Below are 21,319 nucleotides of genomic sequence, written 5' to 3'. Positions count from 1 at the left end.
ACATAAATTTAGATTAAATTCTTTTAATCAGATTATGAGCTTTCGATGAATGCTACCCAATATAAAAATTGAAGCAACCAATTTAATTTATCTACACTCCACACTGCTCAATTGATTAATTATATAGATACCCACTCTATTCATCGACTTGCAACTTAAGAGTGGCGGGCAGTCTAAGTGTTACAAATATTAATAACAGGTTGTTTTGTTGCATGACTTGCGCAGACACATGACTGCATAATGACAGCTGAATTATTGTATTTACGTAAAAATATAATTATTTGCAATTAATTGCACATCAATGGAAACAAAAAGGCAACTCTCGATTGAAAACTAAGCACCACTTGATGATGTGGGGTGTTGGTAAATGAAAACTGCACAGCCATGGACTTCAACGAACCTCTCGCGAAAAAAAAGGCGAAAATAATCACCACGGGCATGATGATTTAATAAACCGCTGCAATTTAGTTGCAGCAACTCGAACAACGTGACAAACATGCAACGTGATGGCTCTTGGCTATGAGGCTGAATGAAATGTGGAGAGTGTGCGCGTCATAAAACTGCAATATGATGCGGAAAAAGTTGTAATGGCAAACGGGGTTCATGGAAAGCTAAAAAGCTGGCACAAAATTAAAAAAGAAATAAAAAAAAAAACCAGAAAAGAGTGGAAGAACGCCACAGGCTGGCCGGGTGTCAAAGTTGATGGGAGACGGCGGGCCCCCAAAGTCTATTTAACTTTGGCTGGGAAGGCAGCGCCAACATCAACACCAAGCCTGCTCTGACCGCCAGTTGATTTGAAAGTTTAATGCCATATTTGTGTTGGCTAAAAGCCTTTTGCTAATGTTGCTGTTGTAGTTGTTGTCGTTACAGCCGATGCGGGCCATGCACGTAATGCACACTAATGCCCGCGCAATTTGTCTAATGATTGTTATTTGTGTAAGTAATTTGTGGCTGCGCAGAGACAACGAAAATCTCCTTTATTTTCGATTATAAGTGTTAATTTAATGAATGGACTTCCGATATGTGCGGCCGAGCAATGCATTTGACTTAAATGACTCTTGGCCAGAGGTTAATACACACACTTGACTGCTGCTAGCTTCGTGACGAACTAAAGCCTTATGCAAGACCAATAATTTGATGAAAGTACCAGCTATTACAAGTTTAAAACTCAAACAGAAAAATGCAATTAAAAATCTATAAATATTTTGTGAAAAATTGCTTGTCAAATGAATGACGATAGCTATAATCAACTGGGAGTTTTCAAACTAAACAATAGAGTTGAAGAAGTTGCAGCTAAAAAGGAAAACGGAATTTGAGAGAAGAAGAGTTTTAACGAGGAAGGCTGTTAAAGAAGAACAGGTGTTGATGAAGTAGAGTGTTGATGAAGAAGAGATTATGTAAAGAAGAAGATATTTGGCGAAAAAGAGCATTAAAAACTGGTAGTTGTTGGAGGAGCAAAAAGATGTGAGAGATTAAGTATAAAAGATCAAGTAGGTGGTGACACTCTAGGCTACCTCTGGCTGAGCTGATTTATCGTTCCAGCAGCTATCTCCAAATTGCTTTATGAGCTCAATATTAAGGCCGCTTTACTTCAGCAACATATGCACTAAGTGCATTATGTTTTTTCCAGCTCAACTTAAGCTTCAACTGATGACTCTTTTCGGTAAAATTGTGAAATGTTGTCAGGCATTAATTTGAAATGGGAGCTGCCTAGATTGCAGCCATTGCGAGGCAGCAACAAAATAATCTACTTATGTTTTAATAAATAATTCGTTACTGCATTGACAACTTGTTGCATCGCCTTTTGTTGTTTTCCAATGCGAGCCCAATTTTTCAACAATACATTGAGTTATTATCGAATTTTTCCAATGCCCATATCATATTGCAGTCAACGCGAACATGCAATAAATAACTCTTATTTCCAAGCGATTGATTACATAATGCCAGTGGAGCATGTGTTGCTGCATTTATGATTTAATTATAGGGCTTTTACGCTCGGATCGAACATATTTCAAAAACATTTTTTATGTGCTGCTAAATGCTGCAGAGGAGTAATTTAATGAAACCACTCGTGGCAGCTAAATGCGTATTATATCGAGCCGCCATACACCGATCGATGCGTTGCGATGCAGCGACGCCCACACAGAATGAACCCAACAAATTGAAGTAAAAAATGCGCATAAATTTTCAAAAAAAAAAGCACACACACAAAGGAAACTCCAAAGCATTACAGCGGCAGTGCACTCAAGAAAATTGCTACAATTTGACGAGCGGCGGCAGCAACAAAAACTACAAACATATAGTATACTATATACTTATATTGAACAACTATCTGGGGTTTACTTTACACCCAAACCGGGGGCAAATAACAGGTGTCAGCTGTCAGTTCAGCAGCGTCACAGACACAGCTTCCCACACACATACACACACACAATGTTGATTGTTGTTAGTGCTCTGATTTTTGCAAAGTTTTGGCTCAAGTGATAAATATTAAGTACTTAGTTTTTATGGTTATGGCATTAGTTATTACTTGTATTTAATTAAAAGTCGCTTGTGCTTTTATTTCCGGCATTTTCAATAAGCACGCCTGTCTGCCTATTTTAATCAAACAATTCTTGACGAAACAATACGTTGTTTATACACTTTTGAAAAGAGTATTTTGCTGTTAATATCTTTCTGGATGGGTCTACAAGTTTTTGTCGAAACTACCAATGAAATATGATTTAGTAACAATGCTAAAAGAATGACCTTTCAAGTTCAACCAAATGGAAATTTTTCCACACAGGTTTATGTAGCTTGGAAATACATTGTTATAGCCATGGGAGTAGCTTGTAGAAGCTTACTTATTTCATTTCTGAGATCGGAGAGACAATTTAGAATGGAGACAAAATTAAGTAAAGTCCCTTTTTCTTGTATAGGTTACAACTTTATCTTTTTTTCCCCAAGGTTAGATATTTATATAAATTTTTAGCAAATATAGTATTTCATAAAGAAGGATACATTTTAAAATATACAAATTTTCAAACATTAAAAGGAATAGATGATTTTTGTATTTTTTTCTTAAGGTTATAAAATTTATATAAATTTTTAAAAAATATAGTATTTTGTAGATTTGTAGGATCAATTTGAAAATATTCAAATTTTCAAACATCAAAGGGATAGAAGAATAAATGATCTTTAAAACCAATAAATGGCAGAGATGCGTATATGTCTTATAATCTTTAAATACAGACTTATGGCTTATGGGTTGTTTAAAACTGAGAAGAAGAATACCAAGATTTTGAAAGTTGATTTCATATTTCTATGCTGTTTAAAAGATATTCAAGAGTATTTCTCATTAATAGAGCCTCAACTGTAGAAATTTGTTTAATATTTAAAAAAAATATACAACAATGTGGAGCTGCAAAAAAAAACAAACATTCACAGCCCACATGGCATGGCTTTTAATTATAAATTGTCTGTCAATGCAAGAGAAAAAAAAGAGTCACAAAAGTTTTCATGGCTTTGGCACAAATTTATTGACGCCTTTGCGACTGTGACTGTGACTGCGACTGCCCGCTGACTGTCTGGCTGGCTGCTTCTTTTTCTTGTCCAAAATGTGCAAAGTACATAAATTATAATACAACGCAACGCCAGCGAGTAAACATATCTCATATATATACATATATATATATGTATGTATATGGTCAACTTGTCAGTGGCAAAAAATTACAGCGTAATTCGTGTTTAAGTATAATTTAGACTTGTTATTCTTTGTTTTTCTTCGACTGTTTTTTTTTTCTTCTTGCTTTTTTTTGTAATATTATTTTTTTCCGTCTCATGGCCAACGACGTTTTAGTTGACGACGAAGCCACCGCCGACGATTTCCTCAGCTCATTAAACGCATTAAGCTCGCACCCAACTGAAATGACCGACAGCTCGTATACGTAATAGCCTCAATTTTTCAAACGCTTTTTTCGGCCTCTAGATTTCGCACTTTTTACAAAAAGGCCGCCCGGCGCCCACATGCCTAACAACCGGACCAAGTTCTGACTTGTCCAAGCAAATGTGCCAAATTTTTTATATTGTTTTGAAATTTGATTGAAGTCATTTTTTTTCTTCTCTACTTTTTGGCAAAAATGTGTTTTTACGCCTAATGGATGTTTGCTGCACAACATGTTCGATGGCGTAATTCAATTTGGCAAAAACGATTTGCATTCTATTTGGCTCGATTGTGCTACAACATGTAATTGCGAGTCCAAATTGGTTATTATTAATAAAGACATAATTGTATAAATAGCATTTAATTATGGTTTAGGCAGCGCAACACCTGTAGAAGCCTACAAGTTGACCAACCAGAGAGGATGTTGTTAGATGAATGTGGTGGCAGTCAGGTTTCATCTCTGCTTAAATAAATTAAGGTTTGTGTTTTACTTCAACTGAAAATAATATTGAAGGAGTTAGCTTTATAGACTAAGTCTCTTAACTATGTTTATCATATTTAAATTTATTTAAACGACCTCATAAACTATTAAGCACCTGTAAAAGATATAAAAGGAGAAGCTTTACTGTTCTCATAAGATATTTATGAAGCTTGAAATCCTATTCTTCTACGGACATCTAGCTTTGTAGTTATAAAAATAATAATCCTTTCAACGACGTCTAATTCGGATAAGGAAATAGAATAGAACATAAAATTAATTAATCATCTTCTAAGAGACAATTTTGAGGATGCTTGACACGAATTAAGGAGCGGAGAAACGACTTCCTGACAAGAGTTTTAAAAGATGATTTGAATACGATATTAATAGAATGAGTCTTTGGTATAGAATGTTGAGAAGCGTGTTCTTTATCCATCAACTTTCCCTGGTTTTACCCTTACTGCCAAGTCTAGTATTGGCATTGACATTGAGGATGCTTGATACGAATTAAGGAGCCGAGAAACGACTTCCTTTACATATTAATCGAATAGAGTCTTTGCTATAGAGAAGCGTTGTTGATAAGACTGTTCTTTATCCATCAACCTTCCCTGGTTTTAGCTTAACTTCCAAGTCTAGTGCTATCGAGTGAGAACGTTTTGCAACTGACATTGATACGCAATAGAACTGTGAAATAAAAATGTACACAACTGTAATTGTAGGGGAACTCAATATTCGCATAACAGCATTAAGCATGCAATGAATCTGAACTTGAAGTTAAGTCATGCACACTCAAAAGAAAGTTGCCAGTAGCTTGTTATCCGATATCGCAAGACATCAAAGTAAACTCTGAACCGCAATCCAGTCTTCTACAATTTCCATGGCTGCCGTCAACACTCAAGCAAACCCTCAACAGCAACAACTGTTAAAAGAAGACATCAACTATTGCTGGCACGTGTGGCATTCCATGCCACAGCCCACACATAGAGTTGCACATTAACTGAGACGTACTTTATATACCAAATATATATATGCTTAGTAACGGAAAGGGAAAAGTTAATGTAGTGCCTGGCTGGCAAATTCTTTTGCTCGTCCATTGTTAAATTATGCAAATGAGTGAATGTTGGGTTAAGTGGCAAAGAACTGTGCAGAAAGTAAATAATGAATCGGAACAAAAGTTAATGCTGATGGAAGCCCAACAGCCCTAATCTGATATGCAAACATAACAGTTTGTGGCAAATGAGTTTGAAAAATGCAAGACTTGGCAACCCTAATTTACGTGTCCATTAATCTCGTCTTTCAATAAAGTCGTAACAAATTGCAGCAGCTTTTGCATGTGGGTGGTCGTCGAATTGGCAACAACACCAGCAATAAAAATTTCCAACTTGTTGAACAATATTGTTGTTAAATGCTCGGATCAGACAGCGCGTCTACGCCAAAAAGCCAAAACTCAATCGGCTGTGCATAATTTATACACATAATATACACTCAGTATTTAGCTTACAACAATGTGTGAAAAGTGAAGGCACATTTTTGTTTACGTTACGTTTCTGGGCAAATTTTGCCGCACATGTTGTAAACAGTCCGTAAAGCAATCCGTCAAGTTTCAAAATATGGTCACTGATCGTTAAATAGTTAACGCCTGCCCCGCCACTGACCGGAAAAACAAACGAAAATGAAATCTCTCAAGGCGAGCATTTACGGCAAAAGGCCATTAAGAGTGTCATGCTGAAGCTTCCGCTAATAAAATTCCAAAGACGAGTGTGTACAAATAAATTCGTTAGTTTTGAAAGTAAGCCTAAAGAAATCGAAAACATACTAGTACAACAATAAAAGGCGATGAACCATCAAATATTTTACGATAACTTTTCATTACAAGCCATAAAGCAGAGACAGATAACAAAATGTTTGATGGAAAGCAGAATTGTGGTTTAACATGATTAGGAATTGGTATTTCTGTGTCTATCAAAGCATGAGTTTATTTAAATAAAGAATGGTATTAGCAACAGATTTTATAAATAAATATTAGAAATTCAAAAATATAAGATGTTTAGTTTTTGAAATTGTTTTTATAATAGAACTGCTCAGTATTTAAGCTAAATTGGTGGAGAAGATTTTTTTTGTGATATACAGCTATTGAATCAGTGCGATTGTATAATAGTAATATTCTGGTACTTTTAAGTTTTGACAGAAAATAGAAAAGATGTCAATATTGTCTCATCAGTGATAAATAAGATTTGTACTTAGATGGTCTTTTTTGGGAACTGTATTTCTCAAAATCAAAGTTTTAAATGTTTGAGCTTTCCTTCAATATTGAAATATTATTTTCCTTTTGTTTCTGGTTTTCTTTGCCTGTCTATATAAACGTTGATAAGCCATAATTTACAATAGCTAAAGTAATCAAACCATGAATAAAACCAATGGAGGATATAATAATCGCTTTTAATGAAGATAAAAGTAAAATGTCATAGCTCTCATAAAAATCATCTGCAATTATTTTAAAAGGGGAAATACTTATGTTAATGAACTTTACTTCGAGTGTTATTATTAAAGTAATTTTATTTGAAGTTTTTCTATGACTTTGTACAATAACTAATATTTGCCAAACATTTTTAAATTCATTTTAATGTGGAATTTTAAAAAATTCTGCAATAAGAAACCACATAGTATGCACAAATAAGAACAATAATATAGTTGACATCATCTGCTGTCAAATCGCTTTAAAAATGTGTATTTAAAGCGACTGATTTAAAAGCCCATTTCTAAATGAAATCCGCAAAATAAACAGCTTCAGCGGATTTAAATTAAAAGATTTCTGATTAACTTATAAATAAATCAAAAATCAGCAATTTAAATAAAAATTGTCAAATTAGTCTCTAAATCTCTTTAAGCCTGCAAAAAATGTCAAAACAGCAATAACAATATAGAGTCAATTAAATTTGTTTTGCAAAACTCTTTAGAAGTTGTTGGCAAGCCGCAGGGCAGGCACAGACTTAGGAAAGAGTATGTAAAGTAATGAAATGCAAAGATTATCGCTTGTAAAATGCTAATTAGCCTCACAATTTATACATATCTACATAGGTACTTAACCTTCGATCTAGTTTATTTTAGGGCTTGGCTCGAGAAAACATTTCATGGTACATACCTGCAAAGAGAAGATTAAAAGATTCATATTAGATTCAAAGTCATTTATTAAGTTAAGCTGTCAATGTGCCAAAATGTGGGCAAACATGTGCCTTTGATTTTGAAGCTAATTAACGATGTTATAATGTTCAGGGAGCGTTCTGCCTCGACAACTACGGTAGCTATAGATACACGAACATAGCACCAAGGAGTGTCACACACGCATCAATCAACGGCTAATTATGTAGAAAAAAACAAAAAAAACAAAAAACAGACTGACTGAACTGGCCAAGTGTTGAAATTTGTTTTTTATTTGCACTGGCAAAAAAGTTAAATAAAAGTGTGTAAAGAAATAAAAAAGCAACACAAAAAGGTGTTAAGAACGTTACAAAATTTAATGTAAATATGTCATGAAAACGTTTCAGGCATGTTGGTGCGAAGCAGTTGGAAAACAAAAGCCAAGAAAGAAGTCGCTAAGAGCCTCTAATACCTATAAAAATAAAACAGCTTCTAAGTTAATGATCTATCAAGTGGAAGGATAATTCAGATGAAAACAAGCACATAATCCAGATTAACTTTGGAAGCCACTTAACTGCTTGTACCCTTTTGACTTAAAGCTATTTTGTGCGGATTTTCTAATTAGGTAAAGGACCTAGTTTCGGAACCACCAGAAACCTCCAAAAAGTCGGACTTTTTATAACCTAACCATTCATTTTTCAGGTATATTATTGAAGGTAAAGATCATTATTATACGACCGTATTCTATTCAATTATCTGTTTGTTCTTTTTATGACTTTTTAACTCAAATAACGTTTTCTGTTTTTTATTTTCTTAATGCATTCAAAATAATAAAAAATCGATTGACAAGTTATATAAAAATTCAAGAAATTTTAAGTTTATTGTATTTGTATTTTTCACAATTAGGTTTTTATTATTTTCTCATTTAGAATTCCCTGGATCTTATGTGGATTTGTGGTGTGAGCCATGCCTGATGGATTTGAATATATTCTATTGCCGATATATCTTGCTATGGGGTGTGACTTTATTTGAATAGAGTTCTATGTGATTCGCACTTGAAAAGCCGTATTATGTCCACAGCAAATGCTTGGGTTCCAAATTACATAAATCTTGTCATATTTCACATTTTTTGTTGCTTTTTTGTTTTCTAGACAAATGCCAACAATGACAACTTCAAAGAACAGGCCGACAAACGAGCCAAAACAATGTGCATGGCCTGAACAAATCAAGTTTAAGTGCGGCGTCATTTATGCTTTGGCATACATACTCGCACTGATACTGATATATAGTACTATGTATATAGAAAATAGCTATTGAAATTATTTACAACAAAAACGGAAAGCATCATACGAGTATTGTCGATGGGAGAGTGAAGCGGGCACTAAAAAGGTAATTGCTCGTGTCGAAATGTGGCACAAACGGAACGGACCATAGATGTGTGGGGCAGAGCCTTCGAACTGAGCCGCAATTGTTGTTGGCGATTCTAAGCGCAGATATAAATGCTCTTTGTTTCAATAAATAAACATTTGCCGGCCGGCTTGGCCGCATTTTAAATGCATGGCGCAGCAGCGGAGACAGACAACAAAGTATAACAGACAGATAAATAAACGAAACAACGAATAAACGGACAGTTAAAAACACATGCTGACTGCATTTTAAAATTGCTCAACACGGCTTGGCATGTGGTGCGAATGAAGGAATGAATGAATGAATAAATGGATGGATGGATGGATAGTCGAATGACACGACCAGCGGCAAAGACATGAAACTAAAAAGTGTTAACTACATTTTCATTGTGTGGTTAACGGCTTCAGCGATACGTTGCTGGTGGCATGAAGGAAAGCACTCGGTGCTCCCCTTCCTGGCTGATGTTTAACTCCAAGCCGGGGGATTGCATAAAACACTGAACAACAGCAGCAACAACAACAACTCACGAGCGTGTGTGTTAGAAAGAAAGACAGGCAGCCAGGCAGGTTGAGAAAGAAATGTTACAAAATATTTGGCAATAAATTTGCAGCTTGCTGGCGCGGCCTGTAAAAATGTCAAACTGACAGCTGGCAATCAAGTGGAGTTGCTGCCACTAATTTGCCGCATGGGTGTGTTGCAAGTTGCATGTTGTGGACGGGTTGTGGGTGCAGCCTGCAGATAACTTCCAGCTACCAGTAATGGCCTCAGTGCAAGTGCTGGCTATTAGAAAGTCTTTAAGCCGGCGCTGCAGGACAGCCACAATGGTCAGTTATTAATGCAGTAATGTCTACTGGTGGAAGCGCTTTCAAATTAAGTTCACCCAACGGCTCTAGGGGATGCTGCAGAGAATAAAAGTCTGGGAGAGAACAAAGAGAACACTTTTCTAATATACAAAGCTAACATTTTTATAATACAAGTATTCTAAATTCTCCAACCACTCTCTTGTGTCTTTCCAATCAGCTTTATTAATCAATATGCATAATTTCTAATACACTATATACTATATTACTGAGTACCGGATAAACGTGACCAGTATTTTGTTCAATCGAGGCGAAAACATGCGCGTGCCGTTTCATTTGCAATTCTATGTATATATGTACATATATATATATATAACAATGTATGCATATATCTTATATACCTATGACTGTTATTCCCTCATTCGATTTATTTGTTTATCACCGTTTTGTTTTTTTTTTTTTTTGACTCTAAAGTTAAATAAGCAAGCTAGCGTGCAAGGAACTGATAAGCTTCATGAATTAGATATGAAATGTATATATCGGCCTTTTGAAATAATTAATGATGTACATACATACATACAAGTAATTGACTTATGATGTCAACACGTGGTATACGTAATGCGAACTTTAAAAATGAAAACAAAAATTTAAACTATACAAAAAGAGTGCAATAAGAAAAGTATAAGCGCATCAAGGTCAATTAGTTTTAAAATAAGTAGAAATTAACTTTAGTAAAACAAATTCTCATCAATTATAAATCAAATGAAAAATATTTAATATAATCAGACAAATTAGCTGCAGGAATATCCACAAAATAAGATAAGCTAAACAAATAGCTCTCCGTTTTTGATTCTTCCTGAGAGCAGAAGTTTTAGAAAGTTTTCTAATTATCCTTTCCAAAGAATGTTAAAAGAAACTTTCAATAGATTTTAAATCTAAGAATTGCTAATAGCTCTTCGGCAATATTGTTGTAAAGGCTTCTTTCTTTCTTCTCTCTCCCTCTCTCGCTCACTCTCTCTTTCTCTTTTTCATTTCTCTGCAACTCTGCTAGTGTCTATTTAAATGAGCTACGCTTCAGCTCACTTATCACCATATTGTTCCGACTACGCTTTGGTCACCATGACCAATACAGTAGGCTACAAATGTATGTGCATAGATAGCTAACAGTTTTTTGTTTTTGTTTTTGGCTCATACCAGTTCATTGACATTTCTGAGCTTTGCTTTTCCACCTTGTTATAATTTGATGTGTGTGCGTGTCTGTCTGTCTGTCTGTCCGTCCGTCTGCCTGTCTCCGTCGCGTTGTCATTTGTGACTTCAACTGTTTTGCATTGTTTTATGGTCAACATGCTTTGCTGTTATTTATGCAAGTATGTGCCTGTCTGTGTGCTGGTTTGCTTGCTTTTTTTTTTAGCTGTGAGTACATGGGAACCAACGCCAAACCACGACGTTGTGGTGCAACAGTTTACATTTAATGGCCTGTGGGTCAGTGGCAAATGCTACCGTTTTTGTACGCCTGTCCGACTCTAGACCCTTCCCCCTCCCATCCCACCCATCAGACACATACATGCGAGTACATATGACTGCGTTGCTGGCGCGACACGCACTTAGAAGCTGCACAGCACAGCACAGCACAGAACAATACCGTTTGTTATTTAATGTCATTGTTCCAGCTTTTTGTTGTTCTGTTATTGTAATAGAAATGTGTTCAGTTGTGTGTGTGTGTGTGGTTGTGAAAATTTATGTGCTCTACATAATGTAATTAGCTGTCGGGCGACAATTTTACGGCACTGTTCTTCATCACGTTTATGTTTCTATGGTTTTGGTCAACAACTTGTCGTGTTGGTTTTTAATTGCAAAGCTGTTCTAGAAAGAGTCCAAATACACACAATTCTTCAAGGGGTACACATTTCGAGTTGAACGCAGAAAGGTGTTTGCCCTTAAAGGCACTGAAAAGTGTCTGTTACGCCTGAATAGTTCAGGTTTGAACGGAAATGCAGGCCCAGACGTTCGAGACTTAACACTGGACGAACGAGTAAAGTTAGGTCTTAAGTCTTCTCTATGAAGAAACTATTAAAAATAATGTGATTGAATAAAAAGATTAAAATAATACAGAAACTATGAATTCTTGCAATTCTTCAACTCAACTCTAGGACAGTTCCAAACATTTTCTAAATATTTGCATAGCTAAGGAATAGGTTATTGGTTATGGCTTATAATTATTCTTATTATTTAATAGGTTTCTAAAAATAATATTCCAAAGCAAATGAGCAACCAAACATTTGCCTTTTTACTGATTACAGTTTTTCTTCAGTAATTCACAAAACTTGTTAAACTCTTTTATGAAACACAAATGAGGATACTGTCTAATCGACTATCAGCTCTATGGAAACTGCTCTATGCAGGAGACTTGATACACTGCTGATATTTGTGTACACAAGTTGTGTTTTTGTTTGTCTCGTTCCACCTAAAGCAGAAAGCTGAAATTTGGCAAAATTTCGTAAACTTTCAATGCAATTCACAGGCTGTGAAATTAGTTTACAACCGGAAGCAAAGGCCTCGAACGCAACAACAACCAAGTAATGCAACCTACCAAGTAATTGGACTTAATAGACTCTTAATATGAAAAAGATAGCACACGATGAAGCAGTGGCAGAGACAAGCCAACGAAGCTGCAATGAAAGTAACACCAAAAAAAAGAAAAAAACACAAATTGAAGAAACATAAACATTAATCATGCTAATAGCCCAACACTTTTTCTAGCGCGCTACGAAAATTACCATCCAGAAAATCACAACAACAGCAACAGCAAAAACAACAATAACTACAAAAGTGCCGGCCAACATGGGTGACTGCACTCGAGGCAGCAGTTACAGTGGCAGTGGCAGTTACAGTAACAGTAAAGCCAGCAGTGGCAGCCGTATGAGAAAGAAAATAAAAAGGGAAAAGCATTTTGCTGGTGGCCGGCCAGCGAGCGTTTTCCACATCGGCGCACAAAAATTAGCAACGCCAAAAGATCAGCAGCTGTAAAATGTATCAAGAAAATTATATACGGATTTTCAATAAAGAAAAGCAACAACAAACACAACGCATCACAACGCAAGGCAACAATGGCAGCAGCACGAACGAAACAAGCGCGTAAAATGCAAATTTATCTTCAGAGTTGTGGGTGAGATGCAAAGCTAAAGTGAAATACGACATGAAGTTGAAAGTAAAAAGGAAAGCATTTTTCACGACGACAACGACGGCGACGACGACTTTCCCAAAAAATAAAAACCAAACAAACCCTGCAAAACTGGCGCAAAAAGTGCAAGGCACTAGCTAAAGAAACCTATTAAGTCAAAACGAATAAGACTTGAAGCAGCAGCAGCAGCAACAACAACAACAACAACTGATCCGGCAACTGGTCCGACTGGCGGACGTGGGTGGGTGGGTGTGCCCGGTCCGCTGCTGGCCAAAGCGCACTGAGGATTAACATATATTGCTGCAGAGCGACTAAAGTGCAGTGGCCAAAGAAACGAAAGCGAATAGGTCAAGACAAAGTGACTTCGAAATACTCTTCGCTCTACTCTACAAACATATCTTAAGCTTTAGTCAAAGAACAGCTTCTATTTGGTATACAAGAGCAGGTTGTTATTAAAAAGCAGCTTGAAATTTTAAATTAGTTAAACTATTTTCAATTTGAGCTTTAGATTCCAAAATTTGTAAGTTGAATTTCGAAAATGGCGCCTGACATAACCCAATGTCACAATTCTGATTTCGTTCCATCATGACAAGAGCATGATTACAAAAATGTTAAAGTTATCATAAAATTTAATAATTGTCCAACCTAGGACAGAACTTAAATAAAAGAATAAAGCTTAAATAAATTTATAAATTTCGAAAATTGAAAATAATATATTTTTTTTTAAATGTAAAACTTTAATTAAACTTATTATTTACAACAACTTGAATTAAACTTGTAGAAAAATACAAATACAGCTTAAGACGGGAGTTTAGTCTTATTTGAAAATACAACAGACACTTATCAAAATATCATAAGAAATCCAATAAACCCAGAGTTTAAAATTGAAAAAAGGAATCAAATAAATGCAAAGTGGCTTTGGCGCGTCTGAAAAGCTCGCGCATTGTTCAACGTTTGACGTTTGTAGGGGTGTGTGCGTGTGTGAAAAGAGTGTGCCAGTGTGTGTGTGTGTGTGTGTGTGTGTGTGTGTGTGTATGGCACGACTTACGACTTCCATATATTTATTCTATTTTTAATGCTGACTGCAGGCGACAACGACAGCAACAACAACAAAATAAAAAAGAGTCAAGCTTGCGCGCCAAGTTTGAATAAATTAAAAGCAAGCTTTGCTCGACATTGTTTAAAATAAAAATGCCGCTGAGTTGACTTTTTGGCAGCATGTTGCATCGCACCCCATCCCTCCACACCCCACCCCACCATAGTGCTGGTAAGACTGCCTAATCTTGAGGCCCGCATCGGCAAAACAATAGTAGTTGCCGGCTGCTTAGCTGCTTTAGCATGGCATGGCCAAAAGGCTTTTTCAATTAAACAAGGCGCGCACGTTTTTCCTTTTCCAGCACTCTAAACAACAGAATATGTAATTTTAACGCCAGAGTTCGACAGCTCCAAAATGCAAAGAAATCAACATGCAACGGCAACAACAACAACAACAAGACCCAACAGATATGTATTACAATTTTTATTGAAAACAGGGTGATTGAAGATTTGGGAAAAAGGTAAATTCATTTAATGTAATAATTAATTAAATGTTGGCCACAATAATTCAGCCTTATACTAAATGGTATTACCGTCCAAGAAAACAGATGCTAAGTCGCTTCATGTGTAAAATAAATTGTGTTAATCATAGATGACAATAGTTTAGAATTTCTTTTGACGAAAGCGAAAAAGCAATTAAGCCGACCCTTTTCAACGATTGCGTTCCCGAAACTACGATTTGGAAGATCTGTCAAGTTGCGCTGATTTGAATTCAAAAGGCAAACTATTTGAAAAATAACTTCTAAATTTTAAAACCTCCAACACTCCTCAAGCCCACCCTGTAAAACGCAGCATATCCAATATTTTTTAAGGCCAATTGCGAATGTCTGGCCTATGTTTGTGACTCATGACAAGCTGCATATTGATACAATTTTTTAAAGTCTATTTTTTGTTTGTTTTGGTTTCAAAACTGTGTAAAATAAAGGAAAACGAGAATCCAGCACAAAATGAAATATGTTGCCAGATGATGTATGACGTTGCATGGGGCACGACCGAGCTGCAACACGACCAGAGTGGAGAGCAGTTTCCAGCAGACCGGGTCGGTCATTATGGCGTCTAGCTGGTTGAGTGCGAAGAATAATGAGCAGTCGCGGCCAATTTTGCAATAAAGATAGCCTTTTTATGGCTTTGAATTCTAATTTGCGAGTGAAAAGGCGGAAAAGTTAAGCGAATGCATTTAAACAAAAATCATTTTAATTAATCATTGGCTGGCCATTCTTTCCACAACTGAACGAAATGAAAGTTGAAAGTGTTAGACAACAACGAGTCTTTCCTTTCACAAAACAATGCCAGCGACAGTTTTTCCGCGATGCAGGAAAAGCCAGAGCCAGAGCCAAAGCTGAAGCCAAACAACGGGAGCAGCAGGCAGACCGACAACTATCAACTGCAATGCCCGACATCTTGAGATTGACGCTGATTGCGTGTTAATTAAGAGCCTGCTTTGTCTAGCTTGTCTTGGCTGTCCGCCGTCTTCCAACACTTTCCCGCTTCAATTCACTTGTTTCGCAACTCTGTCTGCTTCACAACTGCACAACTCGATTGAAATGTTAAAGTTTGCCATTTCGTTTACTTTTGGCATTTGTTTTTTTCATTTATTTGGCTTTTTGCTTACCTCCCAGCATTTAAGAGACTCTAATCTCTGTCGGAACGCCGCAGTGTCGTCTCCTCCTTATCAGAGCGGCGTTCTGATAACAGTTAAGCACTCATTTAATACTTGTACTCACGTATTTACCCAAAATAATTACATGATGTCAGCTTTAAATCAAATTCTGTTTGTATCATATTGCTAATTGCGAGTGTTGCGAGATAAAACAACTATGGCTATTATCTCCTCGATAAGACCTTGCCCGACTTTTTAGGCGCCCTGTTCAAAATATGATAAATGTTGCTATGAATGGTAAGCAAAATTAGCAATTAGCCTAAATGCTACCTACGTATATCATAGTACTGGTAATAATATTTGAGCAATTCTTCTAGACTGAGAAACCATTGGCTGCTGATCTGCCATCATGGCAGAAAAGACTCAAATATCTTTGAGACAATATCCATAAAAAGCTGGATTAATTTGAATTAAGTTAGACAAGTCGTTGCATAGCTTGTGTATTATATTGTTATACCTAGAATGACAACTTAAAGCTGGTTCTGCGATTTATTGAAACTTCCCCAACTCTGTCTCAGGCATTCTGATTCTAGATCGTAGCATTGTAATCAATATCTACGAATATTTCCAAAATTATCTTTGCTTTCAAGCGATTTTTGTCATCCTGCAACATTAATGTTCATAAAAGTAGAAAACACTTCAGCCATATTCTTCTTCGTTAGCAGCCGTTTCTTTTTAGCAAATTAAAGATTTCTTCTCTGACGCTGCCATATAGAGAACGTTTATGCCTTTTCTGCAGCGGCACGAACCAGCAACAACTACAACAACTGTTAATAACTCTCAGCTTGTACAAGAAAGTGCTTGCCACAATTTACTTGATAAATGCTTACAAATCAGCAAACGACACTTTTCTTCATGCAATTTAGTTGTTGCTGTTTTTGTTTCTTTAGGCACATAGAAAGTTGCGGGACTAATCATAAACTATTTAAACAGCGACAGACCAGACGGACAGACAATCTAACTGACAACACTTTCTCAGCAAACAGGCGACGAGGCTCTTGGCCATTAGAAGCAGTAAACACAAACTGGTAAGACAACTTGCTTGGCAACAGCAAAAAGTAGAACAAAAATAAGAAAAATAAGGCATTGCGGCAGTAACTAGATTTTCCACAACTTTTCCACAGCAAGAGCCAAAAGGTGGGCAGAACACTCAACAAGACAGCAGGGGACGATGTCGGCAATTTTTGTTTGAAATTGAAGACAAGAGCGAGTAGGAGACGATGGATGGATTTTGCTTTCAATGCGTTTGCAACTCTAAGAAGTACACTGGAAAATATATATCCCTCAAGCTTTGCAAAGAGAACTTGATTCGAAATTAAATTAAGTATATAAAAAGATGTGATCGAGAAAAATAATAATACATTTTATTAAAAACTCCACTAATTTAAGATTGAAATAAAAAAATGTAAAGCTCAAATGCTATAATAATATAAAACTACTTAAAGATAATCAGAATAAACAGTTCGGTTTCTTTTCGTCAAGTGTAAAGATAACATGGCGTATGCGCAATGTGCATTTAGATGAGACGCTGCCATCCCCCCACCCATTCCCTCGATCAAAGTAGCCATTTTAGTGCATATAGGCCAAAACAATTACGACTTGAATGAAGTTGTTGTTTGTTGCTGTGTCTGTTGTTGTTTTTGTGGCTGCTGTGCGGGCGTGCAGCATGGGGGCGGGGCAACTCTAACAGTGCAATTATGCGCGTCAGTCGTGTAGAAAAAATGATGCGGCCTATGCATGGCATGAGGGGTGGTGGGCAGCGGGCGGCAGTGAGTTGAAAAGCGGGGTGTGGGGAGTTTGATGAATGCTGCAGAAATCATTGGGCGCCTGCATATCTGCATATTGAAAATGTTTGCAGCAACAAAACATCGAAATTTGAGAAAAAGTTGCTTTGTTTACAGGCAGGAAAATGCATCGACATGCTGTTGTTGTTGCAGCTTATATTTTCTGCTCCAAAAAGCGCAAAACGGGCTGCAAACGGCTGTGCATTTTCTTCTTTCTTGCTCTGTCGGTTTTTTTTTTTCTATTAGAGCTGCGAAATGGAAAAGTGTCGATTAAAATCATCGTGTAGTGGCAACAATGTTGCCGCTTTTGTTCCGAAAACGAAAGGTAGCGTTAAAATTTCAAATTAATAACGAAAAACCAAAATGAATTGCGTGTGAAAATGCAGTTTTATGCCTTAACTTTGCATTTCAAGTCACCTTGAACTTTTGCTGCGAGACAGAGACAAAAGTTTCTGAATCTAAATGCCTATTCAGTTTTGTTGTAGTTGTTGTTTGTAGTTTGTGCTGGTGATTAATTATTGCGCAGCATTATGCAAGGTTTAGAAAACTTTGCTATACTATTGGGAAAACAAATTAGAAAATCGTTACTAGCAAATTGCGCAGCTGACATTTGAAAGCCACAGACTGCTAGGCACGAACTTGGCTGATGTGTGAGACAAGGAGGGCATTAATTGAAAGGCAATTGAATAATTGAATGGAATTTTAAGATTTCAAGATATTTGCAATCCATCGACTTAAAAGGGAATTTAGTTGAGCTGGCTGTTAAAAGTGGTATCTAAAGTAGTGGCTAGTACATTAATTTATAAGAAATTTTCTTGTCGCACTAGGAACTAATAAACAAATAAATAAATAACGGTCTAATTGTTGACAGTAGGGGTAAAAAAAGGAGTAGACTGTTAAAGTAGTGTCAGGCCGAATAGCCTGCGCAGCCACCCGCTTCCTCACCACAGTGGTGGTGGGTAGCAAGCTGTATTTTTGGTGTACCTTGCAGCGTGGTGGACTTTTTATTGCAGAACAGTTTGATTTTTTTGTAAAGTAGAGGACTTTTGAGAGCACTCTCTCTCACTCTCACTCTCACTCTGTTAAAGATCAATCCGCTCTTGCCCTCGCTTTGCAGGCAGAGCTTTCATTTGCAGATGAGCTGTTTAATTCATTCATTCACGACTAAATTCTGTGTTTTGAACTATTTTTTTTTTCCCATGAAGCTAATCTACATCAATCATTTCTGCAGAGATTTGCCAAATTCCACTTGTATAGTCAAATAATTTTTTTTATAAATTACAGAGCACTAAAATGGCATTTGGCTTAGGACTGTGTTTCAAATGAAAGCATTTCTTATTGCCCCATAAATACACTATGGGAATTTGCATAAAAATTGAATGAATGCCAGTGGCGAAAAAATGTGGAGTATAATTAATGCACAACATGAACTACGACAACGTCGGCGCCCTCGTCAGCGTCAACCCATTCAAGCATTCATTCATTCATTTATGTATTCATTCAGGTACAATGTAATGTAATTTATTAAAAGCTGAGCCAACAGCGCAGCAGGTGCGAGAGGGGCCCAGGGTTCAGGTTCGGTTACACTCACTTTTTCGCTGCGCACATAATTTGCTGGAAATTTCGGTGAGGCGGCGGGTGTGAAAAACGGCGAGTGTGGCGTTAATGGCGATGCCGACGTCGATGACTGCGAAGAGGTGCGCTGCAGATGCAGCGACGAGAGCGTCGGCGTTGACATCGACAGCGCTGTCGGGGTCATAATTAAATGCCGCATACTCGTCCGTCCGTCCTTCTCACGGTAAGAGCGTGCCAGCGCGAGAGTGTAGAAGAGTGAGTATGTTTTATTTTGTTTGTTTGTTGTTTTTGCTGCACCTCGTGCCAATTGTATTTCTGAACAATGCACTTATTTTTTATTGCACTTTACATTTGTACAACTGCGGGAACAACACCATCAATAATGATGTTGCTTTCTGTTGTGGTTGTTATTACTTTTTTGTTGTTGTAGGTTTTCTTTTGCTTTATTTATTGTAAATGTCAATTGCTTTATGTAGGCGAAACATTTTGCGCGCTTGCACACTGAAAACTTTTAGTAAACACACAAATAAATGGATTGAAATTCACAATTTTTCTCCCTTTTCCGAATCCGAATTATGGCATAATACAAGTAATTCGCGCGACGGCTAAATGAGAACGAGTTGCGGGCGGTAAGTTCGGTTGTTCAACAGCTGCTGTTTGTTTGCTTGAGTGTATGTGTGTGTGTGTGTGTGTGTGTGAGTGTTTTTCTAACGTGCAGTGAGTCAGAATGGCAGCAGCAGTAAATAAATAAAAACCCAGTGCCAAATGTTTTACGTTCTAAATAGCACAAACAATAATAAATAAGGCAAAGGGCGCACGTTCCTCTCGTTTTCTGTCAGTTCTGGTTCGTTCTCAGCCTCACAATGTTTTCTGTGCGAAACCAGTTGAGCGAACAAATTAAAATTACAGTAAACACTCGTGAATTGAGCGCAGAAGTTATCAAAAACATAGAGAACAGAATTAGAGATGTAAGAGAGTAATGCTACGTTTTTTAAATATATTAAATTTTATTTTAATATTTAAAATCTCCCTCCTATATATTGTTTAGCCTGATTAGATAATTACGAAAATGTTGTTAAAGTTTATTGTTTTAGAAACCGTTAGAAAATAACGTTTACAAAATTGAAATTGAATAATAACTGTTACTTTAGAGACAACTTTAAAGAAATTTGATCAATCTGACTATAGTTTTAAGAAAACATATATTTTCTATTATTTAATCTACTACTGTTTACAATCGCTTAATAGGAAGGCTTTACTGTAGTTGCTCATTATTATTCGTGTGTTAATTTCTTCCATATTCTAGCTTGTTTTTCAATTCACAAAGTTTACGTTTGTTTTGCCTTTTCTCCCCACACCAAAACAATCGTGTTGAGTTCTGTTAGCTTATCAAATCGCCTCTCTATCTCGCTCAACTACTACTACGTAGTAGTAACTACCTTTTCCCCACCATTTGGGCGTCTGTTTACTGTTAAGGGGCTGACGTGAGCAGCGATTTGTTATCAGCCAAAAGCGCTGGCCGTTAGACTTTCAATGTTTTATTTACGAGGACTTTACATTTCCATATAAATTTGCCAATCTATGCACGGAAATGGAATTGAATTAATTTTCAACTGTTAAATGTTTGTATATTTCGCATTCAATTTGGACTGAGCCAGCCAAAGAGGGAAGGTTTTCTTTTTGGCCCACTGAGCATATTAATTTGTGATAAGCGAACAAATAAAGCGAAATACGTAAAGAATCAAACTTTGCTCCGATATTATTTCAGTTGAAATTCAAGAACAATTAGATAAATGGCAATTTTAAACAAATACACCGTCTACGGTTTCCAATAGTTGTCATGATAACAGTATTGTCCAAAGTTACGAATGAAACCAAAGATACTTAAGAATTGAATAATGAATTTAGACTGGTTGTAGTTTTTTTTTTTAAATTTATTCAAATTTTGCGAGCATGAAATTTGCAACTGATTTGAATAATGAAATACTATGGAGGTATTCGGTTTAAAACGTTTGGCATTCGATCTAGTATTCCATTACAGCAACCGCAGTTTATACACTATTTTCGAGAATAAATCCCAATATTTCTATTAAGTGAAGAACAAATACTGATTCCAAATTTTTCATTTTTTCTGTTGAAAAATTCAATTTAAGGCCAAATGTAAATCCAAGTTAAATTTATGGTTTCTATAACACTTCTCTCCATAATTATTCAAATTCATTTAATTATTTGTACAATACCAAAGACGGTTTTTATTTGTATCTTCAGCAAATATTCTT

The 21,319-nt window shown here is 36.4% G+C and overlaps 1 protein-coding gene across 3 annotated transcripts in view; it reads right to left on the bottom strand.

Moving 5' to 3' along the window:
• Positions 1–21,319, bottom strand: part of LOC115631956 (mitogen-activated protein kinase-binding protein 1) — a 97,796-nt gene that overhangs the window by 31,121 nt on the left and 45,356 nt on the right. The window lies entirely within an intron of this gene.

Source organism: Scaptodrosophila lebanonensis, unplaced genomic scaffold, assembly GCF_003285725.1.
Source record: "Scaptodrosophila lebanonensis strain 11010-0011.00,11010-0021.00 unplaced genomic scaffold, SlebRS2 tig00001412-arrow-pilon, whole genome shotgun sequence".
In the NCBI taxonomy this organism is placed as follows: Eukaryota; Metazoa; Arthropoda; class Insecta; order Diptera; family Drosophilidae; genus Scaptodrosophila; species Scaptodrosophila lebanonensis.
Note: the sequence above shows the minus strand (reverse complement) of the source record. Positions and strands in the feature narration are given on the sequence as shown.